The following is a 24,676-nucleotide window of genomic DNA, read 5'->3' as shown; positions in this document are numbered from 1 at the left end:
GCCTGGCTAGAAAGAGATCAACCGAGGTGTGGCTGCAAAGGTGGGGGGAAGAAGAGGCATAGACCATCTGGTAGTTTTCTATTTTAACGTTAATTCTTCTTTTGAACCAGGGGTTAAGCTCAGTTATTTCTGCTGTGATGAAGAATGTAAGTACTCTCTGTAGCTTCTAAAATTTGGTTGCCTAGGGCAAAGCTTCAACCACTCCACTCAAGTTATGATTCCATCATGAATGACTTGCCCAAGGTCACATACTTAACTAAAGCTGAGATTAGGTAATGATAGGGACTAGCCCTGCGATTTCTCTATTATATGGAGCTTCCAGATAAGGAAACTCCCTTTGCCAATGCTGAGAAGGTTAATAACTTCTCTGTCCATTGTAGTCTTAGAACCGTTACCTCTAAGCATTGAGAAGTTAAGGGACTTGCCCTCGGTCACATAGTCAGCATATGGCTAGTCTTGTACCCAAATCTTCCTGGTTCTGAGAGTCTATCAACATATTTCTTTTCAGTTAAAAAGTGAGGAATATTATCAGTATTTATTTGGTATCTAGTTTATTGCAGCAGACTTAACATAACAAGCCTTCACATTTTAATGGTGTAGTTACTCCCTCCCCTGCCAGAGATTCCAGTCCTACACCTTAGCAGATGGTCTTGGTGACTTGCTATAGTTGAGAAAAAAGAAATATCAACCAGGTAGTTCACTTGGTGGCAAATGTCTTCATGCCTAACTAGGTTGATCGTTGGAAACAGATGTACAATTCATTTTCCAGTCCATTCTTGAAGCTTTTCTTGCTTTTTCCAGTAGGATCTTCCATAACATGGCCATCTATTGAAACAACCTTTCAATAATGAAGGTGTTACCTCCATGCCAAGAGGAAGCACTCTAGAAGAAAATTGGTGGAAAGATTTTGTTAAAGTACAAAATAGCTATTTGAACAGAAATGTCCATGTACTTAATGATACCACTGAATCCAGAGAAACCATTGAAGGTAAAGATAATCTTATTTATGTGTAGGCATCAGTAAATCCTCTAACACCTTCATGAGTTCAACAAACCTATACTTTTAAAACAAAATGAATCCCTTTGTAATGTCTGTTTCCTAAAGATTTCCTTCTGCTGAAAATGTTTTATCCTATAGTCACTGGGGCTTTTATCCTTGGGCAAATACAATATAATAGTAATACCTTGGATTTACATAGAGCCTTTCTTCTGAGAAGTTCAAAGGTACTACATGGAATTTAATGAAATGGTATTTGATTTTAGGAATACCTCATACCTTAAAAAGCCAAAGGGTTTTTTTTCCTTGTTAAAATAGCCTAGTACCAAATTTTATCAGTTTCCCTGAAGAACAAAAATAGGAAATTGAGTATAATGTTAATATGATACTCCACTTACAATCATGACATGTTAGAGCCAGAAGTAGTCTTAGAGACCATTTTGCCCTGCCTGCTCATGTTTATAAATGCAGTCCCAAATGAATGAAATGTTTTTCTTAATGTTATAGTTAGTGGTAGATGAAAACCCAATCTTCTGATTCTCAGTCTAGCTCTCTTCCCATTAAGCTATGTTATCATGGGAGTAGATCTTCCATTGAAATGTTTTTAAGAGAATGTATTTCCTCTTCTCAGTTGGACATGAAACAGCCAAAGGCCTGAATTAAAAGAATAAAATTATGTTATTTGGAATAATAAAATAATAGTCATCTGCATTAAGTAGTCTCCTTCAATATTGCAAGGATTCATGAATTTTTATCAATGGAGATACTTACTCTTGTTCTGACAACAACCATTTTAGGCCTTCATATGTTGCTATGGACAAAAAATCATCACCAGGTGGCAAAAATTCCAGTGGTAAGCTAAATGGTAAGGGCAGCTAGTGGATAGAGTGTCAGGTCTTGTGTCAGAAAGACACATCTTCCCAAGTTTAAATCTGGCCTCAGACACTTACTAGCTGTGTGACCTTGGGCAAGTTACCTGTTTGCCTTGGTTGCTCATCTGTAAGATGAACCAGAGAAGGAAATGGCAACCACTCCAGTATTTGCCCAAAAAAACCCAGATAGGATCATGAAGAGTCAGATACAAATGAAAATGACTGACTGAACGCTAGCAACACAGTTTCTCCTACTTGGTAAAGGTATTCTTTAAATTCGTTAAACAACAGACAATCTTTCTCCAAGGTATTTTTCAATATTGTAGAAACTGCAGAACTATGTCTCTGCTGGAATAACCATGTTCACCTCTATACTATGATGAGGCATTTCAGGAGGGATTCGTGGAAGATAGCTATACATTGATTCAGCATATCAAAGGCTACTGGTACTCCTAGATTTGTAGATTGGCAGAGGTAAAAGGGAGCTTAGAGGTTTAGGCAGTCCACTTCATTTTACAGATGAGAACCCCAAGAGAGGAGTAGTACCTTGCTCAAAGTCACACAGCAGAGTGAACCCAAGTCTCCTGATTCTTGGTCCCATATACTTTCCTGCACCTTATGGCTCATTGTGAATTCTTTCTATGTGACTTCATCATTTTTCTAGTGTGCCTTAGTTTATCTACACAACTACATAACAAACCAATAGACTCTTCCATTGTTGGCTTCATAGAAATTTGGATAAAATGTAAATATTCTTTAAAAGATATTCTGAGTCTATTTAATTCTTTAAATATGTAGTTCAATCAGTCTTATAAATAAAAATATAATTCCCTTCATCTATTCTGTTGTCTTTCTAGCCTTTAATACTTCAATTGACAGGACTTTTAGGCCTTCGTGTGAATGAGTCACTCAATGATCTAATCAACCTTACTGTCTGAATAGTTCTTTCTGAAAAACATACCAAGTCTTTCCCCAACTTTAGTCAATTAGACAAGGTATTGTTTCTGGTTAAGATATCGCATACCATGGAATAATAACAATTACAATTGGGAGAAACCCTTTGGGTCATACTATTTTCCTGTGAGCTCAGGAGAAATTCTGTTTCACATTATGCTGTAGTTTTATATGGCTTTCTTTCTGTTGATTTCAAAATCCTAGCAGCCATCAAGTTTAATCATATCCACATCCCATATCACTTCCATGACTCTATTTTTTATTTTGCATTCCTGATTCTCATAACTTTCCAATGAATGATGTTGTCATACTGTCATGCTCTCTGGATGGAGAACTTTTTTTGGTGTATGCAGGGATTTCTGGTTTATTTACAAAGATCAATTCACTTGGCTGGGTTCCTGTGCTTTTCATTCAATACATGAATTGCACTGGAAAAAAGTTCAATCTGGAATCAGGAGACCTGAGTGAGAACCCCATTTTCTCTACCTATCATGACTGTGGATAAACCACTAATCTCACTAAGTCTTTGTTTCCTTCTCTGTAAAATGGAAATAATAATAATTGGAATTGTCAATTCATAGGATTATTGACTTTGTCAATCTGAAAACACTATGAAATGAATATTTACTAATGTTTTCCAATGGACCACTACACTGGACCTTTCCATTTAGTGTAATTGTATTTCCTCGCCCCAACCCCAATAAAGATGCCAGTATAAGAAGTCACTATTTCCCCCAACAGTTATAAACTAGGGGCTTCTACTTAAAACCAGGCACTCCCATGTCATGGAATAGAGAAGAATGGATTACAGGCAGTGCCCTAAAAAGTGAAAATGACTGTCTGGAATTACTCAAAATCATCCAATACCCCTGGTATTTTGGCAGATCAACAATGAAGTAAAAGTGTGATTCTCGAAGGGAAAAACTTTGGGTTTCTTAGCACTGAGTTAGAAAAAAAGTCTTCAAGGTCAACGAATTTCTGTTTTTTTGCCATAATCTCAGAGGAAAAAAATGAGGAGAAAGGTCATGAAACAGTAAGTGGGAATGCCCTATGGCAAGACTCTTCTCTTATGGAATGTTAACTTTCTAACCCAGGAATCTTTGAAATCTTATCTTTATCAATATTTCCATGATTACTATTCATCTTATCTACCCCATTTCTGATGTGGCAACAGGAGTTTCATGTCCTTCTACTGCTTGATGAGGGCAGGAACTGGGTAGATATCCCCTCATTGTTGTTATTGTGTCATTTCAGATGTGTCTGACTCTTCCTGAATCCATTTTGGGACTTTCTTGACAAAGATATTAGAGTGATTTGCCATTTCCTTCTCCAGCTCTGAGATAAACAGGGTTAAGTGACTTGTCCAAGGTCACCCAACTAGTAAGTGTCTGAGGCCAGATTTGAACTCATAAAGATGAGTATTCCTGGTTCTAAGCCTAGAACTCTCTCCACTATACCCACAAATTGCCCAGATATCTCCTAGAAATAATCAAAACTTATGATAAATGGTTGGAACTAGGGTAATTGAGTCAGCAGTAGGTTTTATTACTCTAGGTTTGTCTAAACTTCCTTTCATCTATAGATCTGTGCTGTACATCCAGCTACACTCTGACTGAAAGAAAGAGAACAAGGAGATGCTAATTTACATAGCCCCTTATCCAACACTCCTTATTCCATCATCATTTGAATGCCCTAGGAGATAGCAGAGAGAGTGCTATTTTTGGCAAGGGTTGGAAGGGTCAAAATTAGCTAAGGAACAAATCCAAAGGGTCTGTAAGTATGTGGGATTTAAATCACTTTTTCTGGGTCCACATCTTGGTGAGGTGATTCCTCTGTTTTAGGCAAAATTAGTAAAGGAACAACTTTCGGGGACTTGTATCTGGGTGCACATCACAGTCATAGAATAAGTTAAAGATAAGCACAAAGTGGTAGCCACTGGAAGGTTATCAAAACCCTAAAAACAGTCCTTAGCTACTTGTACTTCATCTGCATCAACATCTTCACAATGAATTTGACTGCCATGGTATTTCTCTCTCCTCCTCCTCCTCCTCCTTGGGAGTTTCCCACTAGGTGAACGAATGTTTAAAAAAGAATACACCCCTGCACACTGTGCTAAGTGTACAAAAATGATGCAGAGTGTGTGTAAGAAGAAGAAAAAAGGCACTGACTGAAGGGCAGATGGATTAAGGCTCCTTTAACAGTTTTGATCTACTCAAGTCAGCAAGAGTAGGAGAAGAAAAAATAATAAAAAAGCAAAAGAATCCTCCAATAATGGAGACTCAGAGTAAATGTCAGAAAAACTGAGGTGGGGTTAGTCAGCCCTGTGCCAAAGCATAGTACTCTTTGGAAACGTGAAGCTGAAGAATGAAAGCGTTGAGCTAATTAGCTGGAGTTGTCAAGAGAAAACATTGGTCATACTGAGGGTTTGGCCCATGGCAGGCCACTAGTTGCAAGGTGGATTTCACCCACATTGTATTATCCAATAGTTCTAATAAAAATTATCTGTGGGAGTTAATCAGATCATTCTCTTGGCCTCTTCCCTTTCAAATCAAAGAGTGATCCAGTTTGGCTCCCCATATTAAGTAGACCCAGAAAGCTGACATTTTGTGTTTATTTGAAATGATAAACTTAATCATGAGTAAAATGTTAGGGAATGACAGTGCTGGCCACAGTAAGGTCACTTCGTGTATCAGCCAAACATAATACAGGTTTTCCCCTTAATTGTCTTGCCAACCCTTGCCACAGGAGGACCTGGGCACTTGCAAATGGGGAACTGAATCTGTCTATGTGATAATTAAACCATGGCTCTCGGTAAAGACTGCCAAATCTACCATATGGTAGCTTTATGACCTAGACTGCTGTTATCTCTGGAGAAAGCTAACATCATAATCTCATTTTAGTTGTTATCTGTGATCAGCACTCCTGTTTCTACAGGGCAAAATGCAGGAGCAGGAACTGGGTTCAGTAATCTAAAGTCTTACAATCTTATCCACCTCTTTGCATTAATAAGATGAGTGGAAAAGTCATTATTGACACTGAAAAAGCCACAGATCTCAGACATGGTAACCTACAGGTTACCTGATCACAAACTGATAAAGTCCCAAGAAGCAATCCCTGAGTATTTTTTTTGTAATGCCTTAGAGAATAATCACAGTGCCTAAGCTAACATGAAACAGCAAATGTGAAATAGCAAACCTTGTAGAAATACCAACACATTAATGGTGTTTCTCTTGCTGTCTTGAGGTGAGTACAAAACTGTAGCCTACCTTCTAGGAAATTCCTTTCTTGGAGGCAGTTTGGTGCTGTAGTGGACAAATATTGGAACTGTAACCATAAAGATGTGCGTTCAGATCTGGCTTCGGATATTTAGCTAGGTGATTCTGGGTAGGTCTCCACTTCAATTTTATTTGTAAAATGGCACTTACATCCCAGGGTTATTAGGGTTTATTGGGATTAAATAATATATAGCTCTCTGCAAACCCCTAAGCTCTATTTAAATGCTAGCTATAACCATCATCATCATCATCATCATCATCATCATCATCATCAGTTTCTCTGCCCTGTATTCAAGACATTTCATTTCTGTTAGCTCTCTTTTTATGGATATAAGCTTATTGTAAGTCTAGGGATTTTTTTTTTTTAAGAATAATGAAAGAAACTGAAAATGATGTGACATGGTGCCTACCCTGGCTACTTTGTTACATATTAGTTAGGTAGGCTTGTTTTCTCCCAAGAGACACTGACTTCCCAAGGCATGTATTCCTTTGAGCAAGACTGTATCAGTGAGCTCTTCAGGACTGTATTGACAGGAGCAGAAGCAGGTGGCGAAGTTTCCATCTGGCTGATAACAGGCAAGAAGGTGCATTGAAGGGTTGTACGGAAACCTCAACTGTCTTTATAACTGTGGGTTCTCCGAGGCAGCTGTTTTAAGACAGGGAGGATTTTCCTTTGTTAATGGAAAATGGGGCTGGAGTGAGTGTGAGTGCTGGAGAAGAGAGAACAGACAGGCTTGGCACATCAGTGTTTCTCTCTGTTGATCTTCAGTTACATGATGATCCTTATCAAGAAATCACAGTGCTCTGTTTTTAACAGAAATATTCTGGTTATATGAATTAGATAATGCAGCCTGCGATACATCACCCCCGTCATCCCTTGGTATTTTGAAAACTGATGAGATTGCCGATTCTTGGCTTCTTACTTTGTATGCAAATGATAAATTATAGATGGGAAATAGGAAAATAGAAGGTCTTCCTTGGTTGTGGGATTGAAGCTGAGTGGATTAGTGAAAGAGGCCTGGTACCCTTGGACTATTTATTGCGACATAGCTTAGAAAAATTTCAACCCAAAAGGCTCCAAATCACCAGGGACATTGTTAGCCTTCTGCAGGAATTATTAAAATGTACAGAAATGTATGAGCATCACTTTATAATAATTAATCAGGGGCTGTTGATTAATAAAGCTCATTTTTTAGTCTCGATGATTCAGAGTATTATCCAAAGGACAGTGTCCTTGTCATTTTGATTAAGAAAGCAGGCTCTGCAGGGGAAGTACAGGAACAGTCGCACTTCTTCCTCTCCTTCTAAAATAAATATTGAATGAGAATATTAACTCGTTAACCTTGACAACAATTTGTAATTTTCATAAGGGGGGGAAAACTCGCATATTCAGCAAATAAATCGCTGCAGGGATTTCAGGAGAACAAATTGGAGGGAATGAAGAATGCTACCATATGAATTCTGTCATTTTTATGGGCTGAGGTGATTAATTTGTTTGTTTAGGTTCCTCAATTAAGACCACAAATATGGAGGGTAAGGCATGGGAAGCAAGTTAACCGTTCCAGGCGAGTGGAAGGTAAACTCCGGGTGACAATGTAAGGTCATTGGGGGAAGTGAGCGTGCCCTCCCCCTGCTCTGAATGTAAGAGTGGAAGTAGTGCCTCGGCTTTGGCTGCTGAAATGATGCTCTTAACTATTAATAGTTTAAAGCTTGTTTTAACAGATAACCCCCTTTGCTGGGTAACTACATGGGAAAATCATTAGGTGGAATTAACAGTACCAGTCACAGGTTTTACAAGGTTATCTAATGATTTTGAACTCAATTTCACTAAGAATGAAGATAAAATAAATAACCCATGAACTATTTTCTGCACTGGGTAGTGGACATTTTGTGTCAGGAAGGGGGGAAAAATCAAAGCTAGAGTTGAATCATTTATTTCTTAATTCTGTGCCAAAGACATATTTCTTTTCCTTCTGTGACCTTTCATGTTTCTACTCTGAAACTCTCATTTGTTCAGACATTTGCAATTACATGTACATTAAGCCATAGTTTTCTCCCAGATAGTCCTACTTAAAACTTACAGCAGAGGGGCCCAGAAAGAAATATGTGCTGTTTCTGAAGTACATGTTTGAAGTTTGCTCTCTGTCCTTGCCTACAACAAACACTCTCCTCTGTAGGAGACTGAAGATTTAATATGATTATTTTTAATTTTATTTTAACATTGACTTTTTTTGAAGGAGACAGATGAATTAGTATCTCCATGGTACAGAGAGAGGAAAATTAAATGAAATGTGTTTCATACATTACAAGTGACTGCTCGGTGCTGAGTGAACAACAGACCCAGAAAACTATCCTTCAATGTGGGAAAGCCTGCTACAGAGGCTCCCCAAAGTATTCCTGCAGCCCTTTGGAAGACAGCAGAACCAGGGCTAACCTCTTGAATGGGCAACTGATCCCGCAGCTTTGTGGGAAGGGAACTCTTCTGTGATATACCTTTCCCTCCTATCCCTGTCTCTCCCATGCTTCAGCCTCTGCTCTGTGTTAGTGCCAGAAATGTAATTCATTGTTCTCAAATCATAATTCTGGATTGGGTTTAAATATTGCACATAATGGGGTTCCTGTTAAAATACAATTGAAGATAGTCATCATCTTCCATAATAATTCACCGAGAGCCAGCCATATACATATACACACATATGTATATATATGTGTATGTATGTATATAGTATGCATGTATGTGTATATACACATACAAATATATGCGTGTACATATAATATATTATATACATATATACATACATATATATTTTATGTATATATACATATTTCTTTGCCTCTATTAAGGGGGCAATACAATACTATATATTACAGGAACTGGAAAGCAAAACTTTCCAGTCTGGAGGTCGGTGGGGAGTTTGGGCACATAAGTGTAGCACTCTTCTCTCTACTTTTATGTCTGTTCACACTTTTCCCAAATTAAGGACAACAGATCCATTTGGGGACCTTGACCAGGGCAGGGGAGGGTTAAAAGCAGCTGGCTACATTACTGGTTTACACTGATGGTTCCTAGGCTTGTATTTTCCTATACTATCTTGAAAGTTAAAAAGAGGCATCTATCAGACCTAATTCCAGCTACATAATCCTCTATTTTAGTCAAATTGGTTTCTTCATTGTTTCCAGGTCCCAACAACCTCAATTCTTACCTAAGTTTTCTGGGCTTTTATTTTCTAGAATGTTCCTGGGCCATATGGAGATATAGGCAGTACTTGAAATGACCACAGGTGAGTCAGTCTGTCAACAAGCACTGATTAAGCACACACAGAGTGCAAGGCATTGTACTAAGCACTTGGGATACGAAGGCAAAAGACAATCAGTTCCTGCTCTCAAAGAGCTCACTCTAATTTGTCTAAGTTTTCCAGGAATCCTCCTAATATCCTCCCTCTCAACCAATGCCTCAATGTGGTACGGAGGCGATCCTGACCTTTGAAGGCTATGACAGCAGAGTGCAAATTCTTTCAGGTCTTGAGAAGTTGGAAAACCTTAGAGTACAAGCTTGGTGGTAGATTTGGTTTACTATCTGAGCACTGTGATGGTATAAGTGTCATCATGTTAGGGGCTACCCAATAGATTTTTGTTGGTTCATTTTGTTTTTAGCCAATGCAACTCCTGAAATCATCTGTTAAGACATGCTGTGGCTGATAACTACACTTGTAGAAGGGATACCTAAAATGCTGGTAGCTTTCTGATATAACTGATAGCAGTACACCCTCCAAAAAGTCCTATTCTGATACTTCGTTGTGTTGTGAAGATTACCCAGACTTCCTGAAAGCTTTGTCTTTGGAAGGCAAACTCTGACTGGTTCTAGCATGCTGAAAAGGCTTCATGTATGTTTTGGACAACAGATCATGTCTACTTTCTGAGGACCAGCATAGCTAGGTAGAAAGAGGCTGACTCACTGGATGACTGCATGATGACAGATTCTTTGGTCAAGGCAAACCATGAAACATAGAGAAACAGACTCAAACAAACCCAGAAATCTTTCACCTACTGAGGTATAAGTCCAGAAATCAGGGAACCAAGGCAATGGGGAGCCTTGATTGTTATATTCCCTCAGTTATAATCTCTGTGTGTCTGTGTGTGTGTATGTGTGTGTGTTTACCATAGAAAGGCACTGAAAATTTCCAAGCTCTCTCTGAATTACAAATAGGTCATTCTATCCAATTTTTGGACATTGGACTATATTCTAACCTTGTGATAACCACACTAGGGAGTGTCTGACTCAACAAGTCCAAGAACAAAGAGTTAGATTCTTAGTTTTTGTTGAAATTCAAAGAATTCCACAGATCAATGGAATCTGCAACTTTTATATGTAGCTGTGCAATAGCTTATTAAAATGAGACAACAGGGAAAACGCTCTGAGAGGCAGTCATTCATTTATGGCAGGTTACACTGAGCAATACCAGTGCTGGTGTCTGGTAAGCTTTCGTTTCTCAAAGTGCTAATAGCAAGATTCTTTCCCTGCAATCCTATTACTGGTGGCCCTGGAATATAATCAGGTAGTACCTGCAGGATAAGTCAAAAGATTAAATTAAGTTGGGATTTGAATCCCCAATAAACATAGAATCAAACAAAGATTAGATTTCTGGACCCGAGTCTCCAAATGGCTTTCAAGGGCTTCTTTTAAACAACAACAACAAATATATTATTATTCCCTTTGACCACTGGCACGATAAAGAAAAATGCAGAAGCAGAGAGAGGCAAGCAGAGAGAGCTGAGAGAGAGGGTCTGCAACAATGTGGAGTCCAATGTGGGACAAATCCATTGTTTCTTCCCTAGGCACCTGCCTACCTCTTTGGAGTCTGTTCAGCCCCTGACTCTAGGGGTTGTCTCTTGACGACAGCCGGTAGTTAGGGCCCATTTTCAAATTCACACTCCAGCTTATAGAAGGACTCAGAAATCTGACAGATCCAATTCATCCACTCCCAGCATCCTGCCAATCACATCTAGACCCTCTGTTCCTCTCCTGACCTTTTAGCATCTGAAGTGACATTAACACAAGGACCCTGTTGGTATGGGAATATCTGCTGAGTGGGAATTCTTGAAAGACGGCTATTTGGGAGCCAAGATAGGAAGGCCCAAAGAATTTCAGGAGTGGGGGAGGGAAGATCTCTTTTTCTAAGAATCGTTCTAGGGTTTTTGTGTATAAGTATTTGGGGGAGGGAGGGGACTCATTTCTCCCCCACCAGGGGAAAAAATGTTGTCCACTGTTTTCGTGGGTCTTTGTGTCTCTAAATTTAACAAACTCTCATTTCATGCAGAAATCAAACAAACATAGTATATATACTTACTCCTAGAAGCCTGAGATGTATCATAGGTACTAAAAATGTTTTGCACATATTTAATTTCCCCCCAATTTTCTACATTTCCCTTTTTCCCCTTTTGACTTCAGAATCTATGATAATTTTACATCTTTAAAATAATCATGATGAACAACTGATTGAAGAACAAAGGGCTCTAACGGTGGCTTCCCCATAGGGACACTGCAAGAGAGTGACAGAGACATTAATGATGTCACCTTTACAAGAAGAGTTGTCATGTGGGAGTGGGGGTAGGGAGAGGCACAATAAAAAGAGGCTGAACACTATAACATCACCATGTAGCAAATTAGAGTACCAGTAGTGTTAGAGGCTGGCCATCACATTGTACCAATTTTCTGGTGCCTGATTCCTGAGTATGTATTCTAGAGGTATTAAGTTTACAGTACTTAGACTGCCCCTTGGCACTATCCAAATTCCCAAAGTACAAGATAGGAAAGGCATGATTAGATGGAAATTTGTCTGAAAAATATCTGGGGGTTTTAGTGGACCACAAGTTCAACATGTATCAACAGTGTGATAGGGCCATCCAAAAAAAAAAAGGATTCCCCTTGCACCTTTAAAATTCTATGATTTCTTAACACTTTATTATTGTTCAGCCATTTTCAGTCACGTACAACTTTCATGACCCCATTTGGCAATTTCTTGGAAAGATTTTGGAGTGGTGTGTCATTTCCTTTTCCAGCTCAATTTATATGTGAAGAAACTGAGGCAAACAGGGTTAAGTGACTTGCTCAGGGTCCCACAGCTGGTAAGTGTCTCAGGCCAGATTTGAACTCAAGAAGATGAGTCTTTCTGACTCTAGGTCTAGCACTGTATCCACTGCATGATCTAGCCTCCCTGTTAAAGCTTAGTTGCCAACTTAAAGACCTTATAATTAAAACTCTCCTCTAATGCTTTCTCCTGAGGTACAGGTGACCCTGGGTTCTCAAAGGCTATTGTAATAAGAGTACAGATTCTGGCAGACTCTTCATATTCTCCAATGGATCTGTGGTCTTATCAATTCAAATGTTTCCTCCAGCGGGGCAGATCATTACCCAGTCCTGTTCACTACTCATCCATGACCTCCCACAAGTTTGTTTCAGTGAATTCATCCACAGTGGTAGAGGTCTAACACACCTTCTCTTGACATTTTAAGGATACCAGTCATTAAGGATGCCCACCAGCATTCACCTTTGACATGTGAGCAGTCTTCTTTTACTACTCTACATTTCCCTGATGAAATCTAAAGACAGCTAGGTGGCTCAGTGGATATAGCACTGGATTCAGAATCAGAATAATCTGGGTTCACATTTGGCTTCAGACATGTACTAACTGTGTGTGACCCTAGCCAAGTCATTTAACCTCTCTGTGCCTCAGTTTCCTCTGTAAAATGGGGATAATAAATAATACCTCCTCCCATGGTTGTTGTGAAGATAAGATGAATTTAAGTATGTTTAGCCTTTTGTAAACCATAAAGTGCTATATAGATGTTAGCTCTTTTTCTTTAACTCCTGTTTCTCTTCAAAGTTTTTCTTTAGTTATATAATGCCTCCTGCTCACACCTACCAAGGACTTCTCCATTGTTTTCTACGTAGTATTTATTTCCAACTTTTCAGAGACTGTTGTGTTCCATATTTTCCAATCATATAATAGGCAGATAGAATATTGCTGTTTTAATATATAGAGACTTGACCTGTGGCTTCATTGATCCTAGGAAATTCCTGGTGAGGAAACTCCCTCTAGTCATGCTGACTTCTCTTCAATAAGCACTGATAGTGTGAGTGATTGTCTAGGTTCACACAGCTAATATGTGTCAGATTTGGTATTTGAACCTGGGTCTACCCTGGCTTCAAGATTGGTTTTCTACCCATTAATCTACTCCACCTCTCTATTATGACATATTGTTCATAAAAAGATAGGCCGCTATTTCTGGGAGAAGATAGGAGGTCATTAAAAGGGCCTTATAATTTCCCGAAGGCAAGCCAATCCACTCTTCTCCTGTTTAATTCTGAGCCCAAGTTGCTGACCATATGTACTGTCTGTCCCATATTTGCCTGCTGATGGATGGGCTCTGGTAGGTCCTAACAGACTGAAAAAAAATTAAAGTGATAGGCCCAATGACAGACCATATGTTTGTTGTCTAAGGATCAACCAAGTAAGCTCAGAGAGGCTCATCACCAGAAGGTGGGCCACCAGGAGATGGATTTTCTTGGCCGCAACAATTCTGAAAGTCCCCTGCTAAGGCACAGAGGGGCTGCAGTCTATATTAGTGGAGAGATTCCCTGCACTGGTGAAATCTCGAGGGTTTTGAAGAAATGAGGATGTAAGAAGAGGATGATATGTGTGCATTTGAGTCATGGAAAATAAAAACGCAGATGTGTTTGAGTTTCTTTAAGAAAGTGTAGGGAATGCTTTCCAATCATAGTACTCTGCCTTCTCCACTTTATTCCTATAAATGTTTCACTGTGGCATCCTACCACAGATCTGAAAAGATGCTACTGCCAAGAACACCCATGGAGCTGGGTATGTTCCAAGAGCAGAAGAAGGACTGTTAAGATAAGAACAAAATATCGTGTGTGTGTGTGTGTGTGTGTGTGTGTGTGTGTGTGTGTGTGTGTGTGTAGATTGGTACAAATCTAACATTTCGCAGAGACACTATGTGTTGTGAAATTATGGTTTGAAAAAATGAGCTGCTTTTCCCCACCTCCACACTCATGTCTTTCTGTTTTGTAGATTTAGGAGAGGAATATTTTCCCAGGGGGAGGAGGTGGGAATGAGTGAAGAAGGAAGAATTTTAACATAATAACTATGAAAATACTTACATTTTCTTGGGGCAAAAATAAATAATTTGTAACAGGCTAGAATCTTAACATTTGTCAATCCCTTGAAAGGATGAATTTCACCCAAGTTCTACTCAGAAATCTCAACTTCAGTTTTCTGTGGGTCGTTTTTGATGGCAAAGTTTTTGTATATGAAAACAGGCAACCTTGTATGTGCCTATGTGCAAAATTCAGAAGTCTTTCAATGGAGTAAACTCAGAAAGGACACAAGTTTCTAGTCAGAGGAGGATCCTAGGGGGAAACCTAAAATAGAAGGCTTGAAGAAAAAAAATTAGCTTTCAGGGTATTTATTAAAGAATGCTACCATCACTGAGGGACCAGACAGCAGGTGTCCAAGCCAAAGCAGCAGAATTCTATATATGAAACAACAAAGAAAACCCTCAGATGAAGAATATTTTGTAAACTATGGGGGTAGGTTGCTAATGTTACTGAATTCTTCCAAAGATCTCGAAGAGTCTATGGTTGATTTCTAATCAAAATAAATACATAGGATAATCTTGGATTGAACACTCAAGGCTCTAAATCACTCAGGATACCAATGGTATTTATTTTATCTTTATCAATAGTAGTCTACAGCTATCTTAACATTTTCAGTACAAAGCTGCAGATATCACTCTTCAAATGAAATCAACAAATGTTTACTAAGTGTCTGTGGTCATGGTGCTATAAATTTGAATTATATGATAAAGATTGTATGGAAACACTAGATTCACTCCTCATTCTGTTATGCTAACATCCATGATTTTTCCCATTTTGCATTTGGCAAAAACAGAAGATAATGGATTTAGAAATATCTGGGCTAAATCCTGTCATTAACACTGAGTTCATGGCCAAGAGCAAGATAATTAACCTTTCTGAGCCTCAGTTTGCTCATCTGTAATATGGAGATAACATCTGTAGGGCTTACTTCAAAAGGGGTTGTTTTGAGGACAAATGACATGTAGTATGTAGATCACTTTGCAAATATTAAAGGATCACATAAATGCCAGTTATCACTATTTCTATATTTTATAGAATTTCCTTACTTTATATTTTCTGACCATGAATTCTTTTATCTGGATCATGCATCCATTTAAAGCCTGGGTCTCACATAAATAATATCTTTCCTTAGTCTTTTTTCTGTTGTTGTTTGTTGTAGGTCAAGAAGTCTGGGAAATACAGTTGACTTATTTTATATTTAAATCTGACACAGATCTCGCAAGTTTCAGAATTCAGTGTTTATCCAATACTACTTGTCTCCTTGTAAAAAAGCCAGCCCTCTGACTTCATTCTTTACCTTCCTGATAGATGACTTATGGTTCCAGTAGCCATTGGGTTTACTGAGTGGTTGCACTTTTGTCCATCAGCCTTCCTATACTATCTGCCATGACTGACATAAGGAATGAAAGATATGAATATAGGCATGTTCTATATCAACTAACTAACAAATATTCATTGTATTCAAACTACAGTCTCAACCATATGTGTGGTGCCGTAGGTGATATAGAAAATGTTCAAGAGATGGTCTTTGCCCTTGAAAATCTTATCATTAAAGTGAAATTTAACTCCTAAGTTAAATAAATGCTGATATGTGCAAGACAGTCTTTTAGGTGTTAGGAATACACGGTGAAAATAGATTAAATTTTACTATAAAAGACAATAATAATAAACATAAAACAATAGTGAGGCTTTATATAATAAAATGATATATTAAGTAGGTTAGAGTTATAAGAGTTAAGTTTCCGGAGGAGATCAAATACTCATGTTTAGCCTTTAGAACTATTCCCAATCTGGCCCTAACCCATCTTTCCAGCATTGTTGGACATTATTCTCCCTCTTTTACTTTGTGATTTAATCAAACTGGCCTCTCTGTTCCTCACACACAATAGGCCATTCCTTGTCACTATGCCTTTCCCTAGTCTTCCCTCATTCTTCGAATGAATTTCCTCCTCTCCTCTTCCTCATAGAATGCCTCTTTTCTTCCAGATACAGCTTTAGCAGCACTCTTTCCACGAGGCATTTCCCTATTCCGGACCCTCTCCCTGGTCTCTCTCAGCCTGCCTTTATTCAGGGGTGTGCTGGAGCCTGCTCAGCTTGTTAAATTTTCAATGTGTGAGCCTTTACACCTGAGGAACAGGCAAACGCTACAAACCAAGGTTTGCTTTATTGTTCTGCTGATTATTTAGACTTAAGAAATTGATGAAGAAAATGTTAATAATTCAGATGAAACTTAAAAGTATGTCAAAGGACCTTTTTTTCCCCAGAGAGCAGGCTGTTAAACATTTACCAGCATATCACTATTTTTAATTGACTTCTATGTATTTATTCTTAAATTTATGCTGTATATGCTCACATATGTACTTGTGAGTTGTTTTGGCCATTAGAGGATCAGCTTCCTGTGAAGAGGGATTTCTTCTTTCTGGGGTTTTGTGTTTCTGGTGCCTAGCACTGTGCCTGGTACATTCCTGGCCTTTACTGAAAGTTAGCAATTCACCATTTGGTTGAATGATTGTATACTTTTTAAAAATGACTGCCCTGAATATGGCACTTCAAAGATTTTATTATTTGCCTCCTGGCCATAAGGCACCTAATTGATTTGATATTCTAATAGTGAGCATGGGTTTACACTGGTCCATGCACACTTTGTTACTCCTTCTTAAAGGAGTAAAGGTTAAGGGGGAAAATCTATGTCCTGGGAACAACTTTTTCTCCTGCTGATGAGACCTGGTCAATACAGGACTGAGGTTGCTTTCATACAGCTATGATATGCTGCATCACCTAGACTAAACACATAGATTTCACACCTCAATAGCTGTATTTATGAAGATAGCTAATGCTATTGCACTGACATGATCAAACCTTACATTTTCTTGCATAAATGACCATCTGGACACCTTTCCTTCCTATTAATTAGCCTCTGTTGTCCAGTCCCTGCCGTTTGGCCAACACTTTGAACCCATTTCTCAGAAACACCTAGTCACTTGCCACTGTTGGCTCTGAGGCTATATCTGAAGTCTAGACACATCTTATATGTCTCTAAAACAATGTCTTAAAGACATTGGTGGTGTCTGCTTGACCTTTAAAGATAGATGGTTTCCCCACACTAATCCCATAGACAAGGTAAGGGCTTAGCTCCTTTAGTGACTGCTCCTTGAGGTAACAATGCCAGGAAGAAAAGAAGGGGGAGGGAGTTGTAATAATCTTTCCCTTCAGAAAGCTTAAGATGAGAAAAGTCTGTAATTATCACTTCACACAAATTTTATATGATGACCTAAGTTAGAGACTAAGTAAAACACTAGACATTTAGTTTCACTGGTACAGGAAAATTCCAGGTAAGGGAACTCCCTTTACCAATGCAGGTTGGCACCTTCTTTGCAAGTGAGAGAATTAGCAAGATGTCTAGGACAGTGAATTCCTGATGTCACACAGCTAGCATGTATACCTTAATATTTTTTTTTTACAATTATGAGCAATAGCCTGTGTGGTTCCTTGATTTCCTTGAGTTTGCCCTTTTTACCACTTAAAATATCCCTCCAAATAAAATATAAAGATTCTATTGCTGTGATACATATATGATCAATTATATAGAGATATAAATAGTCAATCTAAAGGTGTTTTAAAGAATCCTTGAGGATAAAACGACATTTTTGGTATTACTATGACAAGCTTAATGTTCTTTTGATGAGCTGAAAGGAGAGCTGCCATCATTTGAACAAGCCATCATGTTGTAAACAGAAGGGTCAACACAAGTATGGTTGGGTAAATTGTTGCTCACAGTCTGATATTAGAGGTGAACATCTATTTCTCTGCAAAGGCAACATAGCTGACAGACCGTTTTTTTTTTCCAATCTAAGAGCAGCCCCAAAATGGTTTAGCAGGCCAAATTTCCCCCAGGTCTTTCTATACTCTACTTACCATGTTTATCACCGTGGTACCTCTGATGACCAGGGGCATCATTAGCCTCAATAAGCGTAGTATCCACGTAAGTCATCTTAACTTTTCCACAGTCTGATTTCTCTCAGGCCCATGACTTGTAGGGATGTGCTAATTTATGTGGCTTCATTAAAGCCCTGCATCTGGCAATTACTGCCCTGTCTTAAGTTACCTCCTTGTGAGAACACAGAAAGGGCCAGTGACCACCATGTCAATTACCAAGTCCCACTCTCCTTCCTCCACTTCTAGGCCAAGCTTCAGACCACTAACATGCTCCACTCACAATCAGTTTATCAGCCTGTTTGCACATTCTCTTGGCTTTTAAGTGTGCTCCTCCTATACCTTTTGGGAAAGAAGGAGGAAAAGAGAAAAGCTACACAGGTGCCAGCTCAGAAGGAGCAACTTATTTGTAGCAGACACCACCTACCTTCCTTGAAAATTAAAACAGCTCACTGACAAAGTGGCAATTGGTCAGGACATCAGGAGGGCTAAAATAAACAAAAAAAATTAATTTCAAACTGTGAAACTCAGCCAGCATGAGCTAATAGTCTCGCACTAAACTCACAGTACTCGCCTCCTGATAAACTCAAGGAAGCCCCATTTTTAATAGAGAGACAGCTCTCTCAAGGCATCTGTCTCATCCCCTGGTTCCATCACTCTCACAGCCTCACCTAAATGTCACTGCAGTCATCCTGAAGGAGAGCTCATACATTCCTTCCCCTTATGACAAGCAGCACCTCCCATCCACTATGGAGAACCCCACATCCTTTACTCCCCACCTACCAGCTTCCTTAATGGTGTGGATACAGTAATTAACCGCATAACCCCCCCCCCAAAAAAAATGCTAAATGGCCAGCCTCTAATTTGTATATTTTCCACAGAGGTTTCAGTGTCGCATGAAATTTATTGCAACACTAAAGTCACCTTTTAAATTATGGAGCATGATCCTGGTATGCTGGTAAAAATGTTAGCCCATTGTAATTTTATGCACCAGCCATAAACATGAAAAATGCATTTTGGGGGTGTTTAACATTAAAAATAATGTTTGAAAAAATAAATTTTAAGAGAAATTTAGTGCTGTGGAAGAGTGCCATATTCTGAACACCAAAGACAGAGATCCATTATCCAAAGAGGGTATTGGATGGAGACCAATTTTTCATCTCACATGGGTCAACGCTCCCCCCTCCCACCTCCCCATAATGACGATTAACCTTGGATTGGTTAGATTGAGGCTGGTGCCGGGTTCCACCTCTTGCTGCCAACTCTCAGGCATCCAGGGCTCCCCGCTTGCTGCTTTGTAAACTGTGGTGCTGGTTTATTTCAAGAGCTGGCAGTCAGTTACAGGCAATTGGCAATGTTACAACAAATCTCCTCCCAGAGGGGACAAAAAAAGTGCTACCAAGCAAGCTGGCATTCCTGAGAGCATTTCTTCTGGTCATGAAGGACAACAGTGTGTGTACTCAGATTCACCTGTGGAGTTAATTCAGTGACCAGTGGCAGGACTATGTTATAGACCTTTCTGACTATCTAGATAGCAAGTAAATCATAACTCAGCAAAGACAATATGCCCAATGCAGCCTGAAAGGAACTGAGCCAAACATGAAGCAGGAAAGATTAAAGTAATCATAGGATCATAGCTCTCAAAATGAAAGGGACTTCAGACCATTCTGGTCAACTTCCCCATTTTACAGACAGGGAGGTTAAGTAATTTGCCCAGTCTTCCTAGATGATCAGGTGGGCTGTTGAATTTCTGGTGTACTGTGCGAGATCACAAGGAGGAAGCTGAAATTCATTTCTGAAGATTCGTTTGTCTGAGATTTATTGGGGATTTGAACTTAGATCTTCTGAATCTAGAACCCAAGTTCTTCCTAATGTATGGAATGAGATATTCATTTGCAGATACAACAAAGGTGTGAATAGCTTGATTTTGTTTCAGAGGAGAGCTTTTTGGGGGGAGGAGGAGAGATTTGAAGGGAGTAAGAGGGTGGTATTAAGACTGCCTCTCCCTCCACACAGAATAAAAGACATAAAAGTAATAAAAGAGTACTAAAGAAACTTTTTAAATATAAAGAAAAGAAGGAAGTTCAGAGCAATTTCAACGTTGCTATGTTAAATTTCTTGTATATTTAAAAACAAGTGGCATGTAATAAAGATTCAAGTCTCTCTTGGTCTGCAGTCTGATCTTTACCAGAAAACCTCCCCTGCTACCTTGTAGCCACAAATACTAGTACTCTCTTTGCCTTGGAACTGTCACCCAGAACTGTGTCTGGACAGTAGAGTTGCCAGACAGTGCCACCTGTACCCAGTCCCAGAAAAGGATGAGTCCTTTGTAAATCCTTTCTGACTAGTTGTCTGACTCCTTTACTATATTCATGTTTTTATATAATCATGTCTTAATATATATGGAAATTAATTTCCTGCTTAGGCATGGGTCAAATTGGATTACCTCTGAGGATCTATCCAATACTCATACCCCATGATTCTATGATTCCTTAGTTATGAGCGTTAAGAAAGACTGTAAAGGACTAGATTAACCTAGTTTGTTGTGCAATTCATCCCTTAGGTTGCCCTGAAATTCTGAATCTAAGTGGGATTGGATTTTCCCCAAATTCTAACCACATGGGAGCTTGACAAGCAGCGTACTTTTATGAAAGCCAGGATCTAGGGTCACGTAACAAAAGTTGGAGATAAGTAAGATTGAGAGCTAGGTTTGGCCACTGCCTCCCTGGCCAAATGAGCAATACAAAGGACTTATGAGAACGTTTCCAAGCCAGATCTCAGGTTTTTTTAGGCAGATGATCCCAGATGACAAGTGCACTAGGGAGAACATGGTGTACTATGTTTCAGAGCATTAAGTTATGCAAGATAAATGGCTAGTTTCTGCTGTTTCTCATGGGAATCTTGAAATGGTCCTTAAAGGCTTCCCTCATGTTAGTCCCTAGGGAAAACTTGGCTCAAATGGGAACATTAGGGGTTTTTTTTTTAATTCAATATTTAATAAGAAATGACATTGAATATCAATGCTAAGCAATTAAACTTGCTTCATTACTAAATGAATCTCAACTTACAAAGTATAATGCTGATTCATTCATTTCCTCTGAGTCGCCATCAGAATTCTTTGTTCAGTTTCTTTCACTCTTCCTATGTGATTGATTGAGAGGACTATACAGAGGAAAGAGCATGGACCTTGAAGTCTGAGGTCCTGGGTTGGATTTCTCACTCTGCTATTTACTATTTGTATATTCCTAAGTCAGTCTTTTCACCTATTTAGCTGTCAGTTCTTCATTTGTAACATGAAGAGGTTAGATTCCAGGGTTTTCCTTAAAGGTCCCTTCCAACCTATAACACCATGATCCTATGAATCTGGGGTCTGGTGCTACCACAGTAGAACTAAAGTGGCCGAGCTGAAGTGTGAATGATGGCCCAGTCTTTTATGTCCAACACAAACTCCTTTTTCTAGTGAGGCCAAGTGCATCCCTGAAATCTAATGACACTTGAACAGAAAAAATGGATTCTTCTCCTTTGCCATGAGTACAAAAAATGATGCCATACGTAGAGTCACAGGATGCGTGTAAATACGTGTGTGTCACATCCATATGTATACATATATGGGTATATTATTATATTATATATAATTAGGTATACATACATGGGAATAGTATATTATATAGCAATGCCTGCTAGATGTAGGGGAAAATCTACAGAAGCAACTCCCCAAACAAACAAACAACAAAAATAATCCTCTCATGTCTTACTCAAAATAAAGTTAGGCAGAAGTCAATCTTACCTAACCTAAGGAGCCTCCTCTGTAATACTGGCCCAAAATACCCATGGCAACTGGAGTAGTCACTCGTCAGAGTAATGTAGGCAGCTGGGAGAAATTGAAGACAATTGCCCAGCTTGAGAAATAAATACCTATACTTACTTTCTGCTCCCCTCTCATCCAACCTGAAAAATCTTTGCAATTCTTTAAAGTTATTCTGTCATGGTGCATCTGGAAAGAGATGCATGGGGAAAGCTTAACTACCCCAAATAAACCTTCCTGTCCTGACTGCCCTCCTTGCTCCTAGAAAAGGGCTCCCTTCCCACACATCTTGAAAATTAACAAGCTGATGCTCCCTGAAGTCATAAACAATGATTTTCCCCAATACAATAGAGAGATACCAGGATTATTCTCCCTGATTAAGCCTTTGACAGGCTGGCATCTTTGCAAGGAGCATCACGCCAAGATTTATTAGTAAATTGGGCCAACAAAGTTTTCTTACCTACAGATGCCCTAGCTCAGCAATCCCCTTTGGTAGTTTGAAGTGAACACTTCAGCATGTCATGCATGGAGGTACCAAGAACAATAATTAGGCTAATATTGCAAATCATAAAGGAGTAAGTGTAGAGTAGTAATCTGTAGAGATTATTAAGTGGAAATAGGAAACTTTAATAATTAATTCTTAAAATCATCCCAAGCAGGCTCTGGCACTGCTTCTCCATACAGGCACTGCAATTAGGGTAACATGACAAGCTCATTTCAAATGGAACAGGAATTCTTCAATGTGCTTATTTAATAGACCTTTTCTTATAGGAAAGATTTCATTACCACATCTTTCCAATTTGAATGAAGTCGGAAATCCAAGATCTGTTGGCTGTCTTTCGAATGATTCTAAAATGTGGCCAGGACCAGAGCTGAAGGAAGAGATAGTCAGGAAAACTTGATGTCTAAATACTACGTGAAAAGCCCCACTGACATGTCTCTCTTCTGACAAGGGAGAACTTCAATTTTACATCAGTCAAATGTATATCTTTCATAAATTAGCCTTCATAAGGAAACCAAGATCTTTATGCAAATGGGAAGGCTTGTGATAATCTTTTAATTATGCTATTAACTCCTGATGGTTTAGATAGTTATTCATTCACAGGATTGAGAGCTAGAAAATTGGACCTTGGGGATCCAATTCCCTCCTTTTACATAGTAGAAAACCAGAGGCCCAGAGAAGCTGTGACTGTCCCAAGATCACACAGGTAATAAGTAGCATCCTAGAGGTCATCTAGTCTGAACCATTCATTTCACATCTTAGAAGAACAAGGCCTAGAGGAGGTAAGGTGATCCACACGGTAAGTAGTATCATAAGATCTGGAAGTTAAAGGGACCTGAGAGGTTCTCTAGCTCAACCTCCTCATTTTACATGTGAAAGAAAACTGGATCACAGAGATGTTAGATAACTTACCCAACTTCTTCTGTCTGGATTCAGCCAGGTCTTCTGTCTCCAGCTCCTGTTCTCTTTCTGCTATGTCACAGATGTACCACCAGGGTGCCAAAAAAGAATTTAGAAATAATCTCATACATACCCTTCATTTTACAGATGAGGAAACTGGGTTTCAGAGAAGTGACTTGTCCAGTATCCCAAAAAGCAATAAGTTACAAAAGCAGGATTTGAACCCAAGCCCTTTGAATCCAAGGGTCAATATTCTTTCCACTGTTACATATTGCCACTTGCCCAGGGTTGATCTATGGTCGGGTGGTTTAGAAATGTAGATCACTTCACCACTAAGACAATGGCTGGATCTGAACAATGTGAATTGTCTGTGTACCACAAATATTTCTGGTCATCTGTCCTTTTTTTGCATAATAGAGTTTTGCTTCCATCTGCTAGATAGTGAAAATAAAAGGGGAATGGAGAAAGGAAATTTGACCAGGGATATATGAGAGTAGAAAGGAGAAAACAGCCCCACCTGGTGGACTTTACTGGTGATGGTCCTAGAGAACTGGGACCCAGACATCAGGACAGTAGACTGAGGATTCAACAAGTAGGAATGAGAAGGTCTTAAAATCGAGAATGGTGTCACTCCCAGTGAGTTCAATCATATGTGTTGGCAATATATAAATCCCAATCACTTAGACCAACTTAAGAAGTGAACCTCTGAAACTTCTGGGCTTCTAGAAGCAACATGAGGGGAGGCAGTTGAAGCGTTTATCTGTGTACATCTGGGATTATTGAAACATTGAAAGAAAGAGGCTGTCTTTGCAAACAGGCTGTTGACCAAGTGCTGAGGCTTGGACTTATTGGTTGAACAGAGGATATTGAGTTGTTTTGCTACAGTACCCCATGTGCAGGCTCACTACTGAGGAAAGATGCCAAAGGCAGAATGAATGCGTGATGGATGGGAGTGGATGTGGCCTCAAGACTGAATGATACTTCTCTGACCAGTTTTCCATCGGAGGCATATTGTACCACCTATCTTGGTTGGTTATTCCTACTCTAGCCTAATGAAACTTGAAAAATGACTGGTTCCTCCCAAATGTGGGCTGGATAAGATATAGAAACTTATGTTTTAGGGCTGTTAGGAACCTTTGACACCATCTAATCCATAGCAACTGACATGGTTTTTTTTATTGCAAGACTTCTAAAAACTGTTTTCCTGAATGTATGAGTGAATAAATGAATAATATTTCTTTCTAATCCTTTTTCAGAGAATG

General features: G+C 39.1%; 1 long non-coding RNA gene across 1 annotated transcript; it reads right to left on the bottom strand.

Moving 5' to 3' along the window:
- Positions 1-552: 552 nt before the first annotated feature.
- LOC140519965 (uncharacterized) lies at positions 553-24,437 on the bottom strand. Its single transcript, XR_011972341.1, has 3 exons — positions 23,427-24,437; positions 18,635-18,695; positions 553-882 (listed from the first exon to the last, which is right to left on the bottom strand). It is a non-coding gene; the product is annotated as an uncharacterized lncRNA (long non-coding RNA).
- Positions 24,438-24,676: the final 239 nt, after the last annotated feature.

Source organism: Notamacropus eugenii, chromosome 1, assembly GCF_028372415.1.
Source record: "Notamacropus eugenii isolate mMacEug1 chromosome 1, mMacEug1.pri_v2, whole genome shotgun sequence".
Classification (NCBI taxonomy): domain Eukaryota; kingdom Metazoa; phylum Chordata; class Mammalia; order Diprotodontia; family Macropodidae; genus Notamacropus; species Notamacropus eugenii.
This window is presented reverse-complemented; position numbering and strand designations above follow the sequence as displayed.